Source organism: Gossypium raimondii, chromosome 12, assembly GCF_025698545.1.
Source record: "Gossypium raimondii isolate GPD5lz chromosome 12, ASM2569854v1, whole genome shotgun sequence".
Lineage (NCBI taxonomy): Eukaryota > Viridiplantae > Streptophyta > Magnoliopsida > Malvales > Malvaceae > Gossypium > Gossypium raimondii.
Genome location: NC_068576.1, coordinates 114,878 through 125,338, shown reverse-complemented (window position 1 = coordinate 125,338; position 10,461 = coordinate 114,878).

Here is a 10,461-nt window from a genome sequence, read left to right as displayed (position 1 = left end):
AAACCCAACTTTTATTGCAAGTTTGACAGGTTACTTATATTTTTAGGTGTTACAATAGTACACACAATGTAACACCCCTTACCCGAGACCGTTGCCGGAATCGAGTACGAGATGTCATCCAATTTAACTTACCAATTCGGAGCATAAAAATTTGCTTTTAAAATTAAATTCACTGTTCACAGCAAAACTGTCTACCTGTGTAACTGTCACTAATTTAATTATAACTCGAGCTACGAGAATAAAAATTTAAATCCGTAAATTTTCCCTGAAACTAGACTCATATTACTACTGACCATAAAATTTTCAGAATTTTTGACTTGGCCAATTAATACAGTTTATTCATTAAATTATCCCCTGTTTCACAGCTCGACAAATCTGACCTCTTGGCACTAAAAATCAATTATCTCATTGTAAAGAATTCATATAAGGTTATCGTTTGTTTCTTTTGAAAATAGACTCACTAAGAAATCTACACATATAAATTATGACCCATAATTCTTTCTGTACAATTTATAATGATTTTTCAAAGTCAGAGCAGGGGACTTCAAAAACCATTCTGACCCTATCTCACTAAAATTCAAATATCTCAAAATACAGAATTCCTTTGCCTACACCATTTCTTTTATATAAAAATAGACTTGATAAGCTTTAATTCCATATATAATTCACTCTCTAATTCCATTTCTACTATTTATGGTGAATTTTAACATTCACGTCACTGCTGCTGTCAAAGAAACTGCTTCTTTGAATTAGTTACTATTTAACATACATAACACCCAAAACATAATTTTTACTAGCTACTTCAATAGCTAATATTAGCCATATCATTTGAACATGCTCAAAATGATTAAGACTCTATACATGCCATAGTTTAAACGTTTTGAAAAGCACATAATACCGAGACGATTATGATAGTGTGATACGAGCTCGACGATCCCCACTTGATCAAGTTCAAATCACTATAAAACAAAGGAAAAGAAGAAAGGTGTAAGCTACTAATAGCTTAGTAAGTTACATGTAAATAATAGGTACTCATTTAACAATTAACACTTTTAACATATAACTAATCAAAACATTTCTTAGCAATTTCAATCACTTACAAATGCACAATCTTACCAAATCACTTGCATATACATTGTCACACTTTTATCACATATACTCATTCTTTCAATTGTACCTGCACACACACTTCATTTCATATTCACTTTAATTCATTATTAATCCCGTTGAACACTTGGAATATACACGGATACGTAGAGATTTAGCACATAAGTGCCACACTGATATGTAGCCGAAGCTACCACTGATATGTAGCCGAAGCTACCACCGAATGTAGCCGAAGCTACCACTGAAATGTAGCCGAAGCTACCACTGATCAATAACACTGGAAATGTTCACGGGCCTGCTCACACAAGCTGTCAGGTGTCTGCAACACATGCTAGACCACCCAGCACCCGGGACTCATTGTAACACTGTAACACTGGTCTCTAGTGACATGTCACTTGTATCCACTTCTATTCCTAAGTTCAACCGGGAATTTACACTTAACACTTTATTTTAAACACTTTTTCACTTGAATAATTCATGAATAATTTTCCTTTCACATTCAATATTGATTCACAATTTATAAAAATATAACTATTATTTACACATAACTTACCTCGGATGCAAAACGACTATTTTTGTAATTTAGTCGATAACTTTCTCTTTTCCCCGATCACTTCCACTATTTCTTCTTTCTTGATCTATATTAACACAATTTAATACATTTTATCAACATTTCATTCAAATACAATTCATACACAACATTTTGGCAAATTTACATTTTTCCCCGAAACTTTTCAAAAATTCCACTTTTGTCCCTAAGCTCGTAAAAATAAAATTCACTAAATTTTTAAATTTCAAACTTCACTAAATCATATTTCATGCTCATAACAGCCCTCAATTTCACAAAATCACAACTTTATGCACACTTTACCATCTTTCACAATTTAGCCCTTTTCAACATTTTCATCAAAATTCATCTAGTAAAACTTGTAATTAACACTTCAAACATTCATTATCTAACATCACTAATCAATTTACAATTATATCATGAATGAGTCAATTTTAAACTTTAATTTCATTTAAATTAAATGGTAGAAACATGAAATTCAAGCTTCAATAAGCATAAAAATACGAAAATAATCAAAAGCGGGCAAGAAATCACTTACAATTGAGCTTAGGAAGTTTAAGAACCCTAGCTATGGTGACATGAATTTTTTGGCAGCAAACGTCTGATTTTAAGAAGATGAACACTTGTTTTCATCTTTATTTTGTCTTTATTCAATTTGGACAAAATGCCCTTGACCCATTACTTAGATATTTTTCTAGAAATACCCTTTTGTGTCCATAACACTAATTCATGGTCTAATTGCCACATAAACACTTCCAATTTCATGCAATAATTCAATTAAGTCATTTAATCACTAATTAGACACACTTTACATTTTTCTCAATTTAGTCCTAAAAATTCAATTAAGCACTAAAGCATTAAAATTTTCTATCCATATTTTCACACAATATTTCAATCAATCAGTAACTAATAAAAATTTATAAAATTAAACTATTTCACTTCGGATTTGTGGTTACGAAACCACTATTCCGATTAGGCCCTATTTCGGGCTATCACACACAAAGTATTCCAAGGATTGAATCTAAGGGATTGTCAAATGGTAAACCTGTTTGTCAAGTTAATACGAGTTTAAGTAATTACTAATCTAGTTAACTCGGAAATTATTAGCACAATCAAATAAAATGAGATTTAAGCTATTTCTAAATTAACAAATTTAAACAAATTAATCTAGTCTTCTTCCCTATTGCTTTGAACAATGCAAATGATAAAACGATGGTTGATTGATTAGTCGATTGCTAACTAAGCCCATAACCTATCTAGGAATCTCCTCTTGGTATTGTCGAAACCATTTTTTTGAAAAAACAAAAATTTTAGGTTGTCGACTTTAAAAAATGAAAATTGGGAGTCGCCACCAATCTTTTATTAAGGTGTGATTGGATCACCTAAAAAAACAGCTTTAGTCTACGAGTTTTAAAAAAACGGATTCGGGAGTCAGTTACGTTTGAGGAAGGATTAGCACCCTCGTAACGCCCAAAAATTGGTACCTAGTTAATTAATTAATGTCTTAATGTCGAAAATTTGAAAAATATAATCCTTAGCAAAAACTCTTAAACGTTACGTATTAAGACCCTTATCATTTCAGAGAAAGAAAATGCCACACTCAATGCGTTAGGGCACGACATTCTAATTTCCTCAAAAATAAATTAGGCCAGAATACTTGTGTAATAAAAATTTAAAAGAATATCTATTTATTCAAGATTTAAGAAATCGCGGCCCAATACGTTAGGGCACAATTCCTCCAAAATCCCAAACTCGGAATATTTCCTTTATTATTTTTTAGAAAAAATCTTCATTTCGAGAAATCAATGCGTCACATCCAATACGTTATGACACAACTTGTTGAATTCCCAATAATGAGTTCTTATTTTTTGATTAAAGAGAAATGCTCGATTGTTAGATTTAACGAAGAAAATCGGAACCCAATATGTTAGGGCTCAATTTCCTTGAAAATCCTAAATACAAGCATTATCTCAATTTTGAAAAGTACTATTTTTTTAAAATTTGAATAAGAAGATGATTGTAATGTGATATTAAATGTGTGTAATAATGTCGCAATAATAAGTACAACAATCTTGCACCATATTGGCAATCGAAAGGTAATGAATTAAAAGCTAATTTTCAAAAGAAATAAATCCTATTGAAATAATAATATCTTGATAAACTTTTAACTAAACATTATATAGGAAAAAAAAGTGATATATGTAAAATGCGTATATTTAGAAAAGTAGAAGACTTAATAATAATATACAATAATATATGTAAAAAATAATTTGATGTAAACGAAATACATTAAAATAGGTAAAATATAATAAAATAGTTTTTAAGAGGAAAGTTATATATGGTAATAAGACAAAATGAAATCTATAATTTATAACAAGAATAATTTAATATCAATCATGTATATATACAAAGTATGGTATCGTAAAAAATATTATTATATAAATCTATTAAAATATAGAAATATATTTAAATGAATAAAAAATAAAACCAAAATCGTTGAAGATATACCATATTTGGAGGCAAATATATAAAAGGAATAGGAAAAATATATTTATGAAATTAAATAATGACATATAATAGAATGTAAAAAAATACATAGTAAGATAAAACTATGCGCATGAAATTTAAGTAAATTGATAAGAAGAAATAATGAAAATAATAATAACAATAATAGTACAAATAATAATAGGATTAATAAATAATAATAATAAAAATAAAAAATTAATTAGTAAAAGCACAAATACAAAAGGGATTAAATTGCAACTAAAACAGAATTAAATGGAAAAAATGAAGGGCCCAATTAAAAGGCGCGAATAACTCATAGGCCTCAAATGGGAAAAATCCCCATCCTTTGAAACGCGTCCCTTTATTAGGGCTAAATAAATAAATAAATAAAATTCGCAGTGGTATCACATTCTCCCTTTTTTTAAAATCGTAAATAAGTAAAAAATAATTGAAAAAGAAAAAAAACAGTAAGCCACCTTTAAAAAACTGCCAATCGTTCTCCTTTTTTTTATTGATTTTTTTCTCCCTTTTCAATGAAGGGAGAGGCCTCTATTTATAGCTGAGCCTCCACAAATCCAACGGTACAAATCAATTACATCAACGGTGAAGATTAAAGGGTATCTACAAATTAAATCTCTAAGATTACAAAATCACATCTTCTAAGATTACATATCATATCTAAGATTGCATATCATATCTAAGATTGCATATCCTCGAAGATTATGTTTCCATATGTGAGTCCGGGCTAAAATTGAGTATTACAGGTATCATCCTAATTTGGAATTACCAACTAAGTTCTCCTCTCGATCTCACTTAGATAAGTATATCTCCTCTTAGGCTCACTACTTGATACAATTATATCGAATTATTTAAAGATAAACTCTCCTATTGGTCTCGTTTATCCAAATATTCCAAAAAAGACATCAATTCTAGTGTATTAAGAATTTCAATATAATCGAACAACTAATTAATCAAGAATAAACATAAACTCAATCTAACAAATAATTAGTCAATTAACCAATAATCAATTTAGCACATGATCAAACTCAATAACCATACCATTCATCAACTAACTTATTTCCAACCATACCATTCTAGATTCAATACCATATATTAGCTACACTATAATCAATTCATAGCATACTAATTTGGTCATCTTAACATGCATCACATAGCCACTTAATACATATTTTTAAGATATCAAAAGTACCAAAAAGGTGTCATCCAAACAACTTACACAACCAAGTTCATAGTTAACTTTTTACATATCCAAAACATGAATATCAACATTCAAATCTATTACATGCCATATAATCTGAAATAAACATTCCAAAAACTATCGAATTAAGTTGGATAGTGTGACTTGAGTGTTGATCTGATCGTCCAACCTTCTAAGTATCTACAAAACCAAAGATTAAAACTAGTAAGCGTAATGAAACTTAGTAAGTTTGACGTATTAAAACGATAAATCTTAACGAAGTAAGTATAACAATTCAAAAGTAATAACAACCATGAAAGTTTCTTGTCATCCACAATCCCAATTGGTAAATCATAAACGATCAATTCAAAGCTCAGATATATATAGATTTCATCAAAATTACTCAATAAGTTACCTTACCGAGATTTTCAATCCGAAGAATGACTTACGGATAAGAGTACATCGTCAGATCAACTAAAACACACACCAGATGCTCACACGAGCCAATCCCTCCAAAACACACTGGATGCTCACACGAGTTAATCCCTCCAAAACACACCGACTTTCATAAGAGCTAGTCCAACCAAAACACACCAAACAAAGAGTATAACACGAGAGTTTCGCAACAAATGCTTAACCTCGAATTATTCGGGTAATATATAAATATATCCCTCCAATATCATCTCCACTCCAATCCACCATAACACATCAAATCATGATTGTACTCTATCCCACGTTCAATCCAAACCAAGCATCAAAATCAATAATATATCTCAAATAACCATTCATTGTCAACAATTAATATATATATATATATATATATATATAAGTTTTACCATGTTAATCTACTCAAAAATTCATATAGATGTTAAATTCTAAACCATACGAACTTACTTGGACTGAATTGTAGTAGTTGCAGAAGTTCAGGGACTATTCTGCTATTTTTCCTTTTCCACGAATATCTACGGGCTCTTGATCTCAAATATATAATTTCTCAATTATCAGCTTACATTTCACATTCCAATCCATTTTACAATTAATACTTTTTTTTCAAATTTATACAATTACCCTAAACTTTTACAATTTTTGTAATTTAGTTCCTTAACACGAAATTCATCAAATTAACCATTTTTAAAGTTAATATTCCATCCAAATATACTAGTCCTTAAAAAGTCCCTAATAAATATTAAATTCACTTTCAAACCCTAAAATTTTGACATTTGCACAATTTAATCTTAAAATTAAAATCTAACAAAAATCACTTTACAAAATCATCAAGCAACACAATCAAAGCTCCAAATACTTGGTATTCATAAAAAACATTCAATATTCATCAATGGAAACTTCCAAAATTTTTAATAGAATCAAAAACGAAGGTACGAGCTAACTAAACCTAGTTATAACGATATCAAAAACATTAAAAAAATACAAGAAATGAAATCAAAATGGACTTACATGCAAGGTTTTTAAGCTAGCCGAGTGTGAAGCTTCAAAAATGGTGGTTTCTCTTTTGATTTTCGGTGGAACATCTCAAAAAGATGATGATTTTGGTTTTATTTTATTAAACATTAATTTATTTATCAAATTGCATAATCACCCTTAATTAAAACCTTATAAAATCACAATTTAAAATCCTATTATGGTCCATTAATATCCTAATGGAATAATTATTTATTAAGTCCCTTTTTGTTCCATAATTAAGCTATTAAATCTATGAAATTCAAGATTTACTCAAATTTGCACCTTTTTTAGTTTAGTCCTTTTTCCTCAATTAACTATTCAAACGTTAAAATTTCTTAACCAAATTTTAATACGATTTTAATGAATCTATAAATATTATAAAAATAATATTTATGATTCAATAGGACGGAAATTTATGGTTCTGAAATCACTGTTCCGTCACTACTGAAAATCGTGCTGTTACAGTTAATGTGTTGTTCTAATGTAAATGATTCAATATATATATGTTATTATGAAATTTATCATGTCATGAAACGATGGAAATCCAATGCAGTACGATGATTATCGAGCCTCGTTTGAACCTTAGGAATTCATAGGTTACAAATGACATGTCATTAGGGTTTTCATGTTTCGGGTGCTGGTCTTGAATGTCCTACCGATGGCTGAGGTCTTGTGTTTTTTTGTGGATACTCTACAGCTTGTGTGGGCAACATCAAGTAGCTTACATTCTGACCATTAGCTCGTATGAGCAGACCCATTTCACAACTCGTGTAAGCAATGGTATAAAGGAAAGGAAATGTTACAGTTATATGTTAGCACACTTAGTGTGAGCTATTCCGCTTATCCAATGATATTCTAAATGGTTCAACGGATAGGAAAAAGGAAAGGAATGGTAAATGTTCATGGAAAGGTTAAAAGATTCAAATGAAATATGTTCACATGAAAATGGATCTTTATATGTTTAATTAAAGTAATTTATGTATGTATGCACTAACTTGTGTATTGATGATGATGTTTAAGCTTGTGCCAAGCTTGTGTTCATGGTTTATTTTTATGCCTATGCTTTGTAATATGCAAATGGAACGGGTAAGAAAAGAAAGTGAAATAGTAAGTTCATAACTGGGATATAATATGATGATATAAAAGATTCGATGAGTTAAATGATGTATTTATATGTGAGCAAACTACTTATGCTATGGATGAATCTACCTATATCATAGATAATTACACTAAGTCGGGAATTGATAATGTTGTTTAGGCTTATGATAAGCATTGGGAATGAATTGGAAAGTAAGTAAACTGAAAGGTGTATAATCTTATAAAAGGTTGATGATTATATATTATGTCTCATAAAATCCTATCATGTTATGAATGATAAATATATGTGATATTAATGAAATTACTCATTTATGAGTTGATGATTATATAGATTTATGAATATTATGGCATTGGTATAGGTTTATGTTTATTCTATAATTTTATTATTGAAATGGAATATTATGCTTAAAGTTTATACGAGCTTACTAAGCAAACATTGCTTACGTAGTTATTTTCCTTTACCTTACAGATTATTAGAAGCTCGATCGATTTGGAAGCTTGTCAGAGATCTATCAAACTATTTAGAGATTATGTCGGTAGATTTTGATGTTTTAATCAAGGTTATAGTGATATGTATAGGTGGACTTGTGGTTTATGTTAGTTGATGAGTTTGGCATGTATATGTCATTTTGGTTGATGTAACCTTGGTACTTTTGATGCCTTGTTGATGTGTGTTGTTTTGACAATGTGATAATGCATGTTTGAATGGCCAAAGTGATAGGTGAAGAATTGTACTCAACATGGTCAAATTATAATATGCTTTAGAAAGGTTTTGAATAGATATGTATGATTGAAATATGGTGTTGACACCATTTTTTGATGAAAACGGGGTTGACTTGGGTTTTGAAAAACGAAACGGAAGTCGCCACCAACCCTTTTTTATGAGGTGTGATTGGATCAGCTCGAAAAGTGGTTGTTTTTAATAAACGGTTTGATTTTATTAAAAAAACGATTTTGGTCCACGAAACTCAGAAAAACAGGTTTGGGAGTTGGTTACGTACGAGGAAGGATTAGCACCCTCGTAACGCCCAAAATTGGTACTTAGTTGATTAGTTAATGTCTTAATGTCTAAAATTGAGAACTTTGAAGAATTTTAAAAATACGATCCTTGTATTAAAACGTTGAAAATTTTCAGAAAAAAGGGGCATATTTCACGTTATTCGAGAAAGAGAATCATATCCAGTAAGTTAGGACACAATGTCCCGATACATTTAAAACTTGAGTTTGAAAAGATTCGTGTAATAAAGTTTAAAAGAATATTCAATTGTTTAAATCAAATGAAGAAATCGCAACCCAATACGTTAAGGCACAATTTCTCAAAATATTAAACATTGAATATTGCATTTATTTCGAAAAATCATCGTCTCGAGAAAACAACGTGTCACATCCAATGCGTTAGGACACAACGTATTGAATTCTCGATAACGAGCTTTTTATCATTTTTAAAAGAGTAATCTCGATTATTTAAATTCAACGAAAAAAGTCGGAACCCAATACGTTAGGGATCGATTCTCTCGAAGATCTAAAATACCGAATATTACTTATATTTTTAAAAATTCTTTTTTGAAATCTAAATAAAAAAATGGGTGTAATGGAATGGCGATGATAATGTAAGTAAAATAATACGAGTAACAACAATAAAAATGAATAAAAGGACAAATTAATAACAAAATAACAACATATACAAACGAATAAAATTAGAACATTCATTCAAAATGATAATGAAGATGTAAATAAAGAAATAAACAAATAAAATGTATAAAACTATAAAAATATAAAAGATATATACGTGTGTATACATAAAATTATGGAAGCATGTGTATATGAAAATTAAAAAGTATAGAATTACGTATATATATGAAAACTAGGAATATGTATATAAATATATATGTATATATAAGGTATAGAAAACATATATATAAATACATATATAAAGAAGTATAGATATATAAGAAAATATAAACATAAAATAAGGTATAAAGATATATATATATAAATAGTTATATAATGGTAATATAATAGGACAAACTTATTTAAAATTTAAATAAGTAAATATAAATAAAAATATAACAATAATGAGGAGGAACTAATGGTATAATAACAGTAGCGCAAATATATATATATATATAAAGGGAAAATGTAATAATAATAACTAGATTAGTTAATAAAACAATGAAAATAACAAAATGAACCAATTTGAACTAAAGATAAAATTCAAAGGTTAAAACTATAATAAAATGCGCCGAGGAGAACCAAAACGGATGGGCGCAAAAGGGCGAAGGACCAAGAGGGAAATAACCCCTCGCTTATCAAACGGCGTCGTTCTGCTAAGGCTCAGGCGCATGCATCTCTGGACCAAATTGAAACAGACGCGAAAACTCGGGGCTAAAATTGAAGATAAAAAAGAAACCGCATTTAATGCACCGCAAAGGTGGAGGGGTTTATTGCGCAAATATCCCCTCAAGCCTAACATGCGCGGATCCTGTAGCGGGTCGGGTCTCGTGCGCGGGTCTGGGAGTGAAAC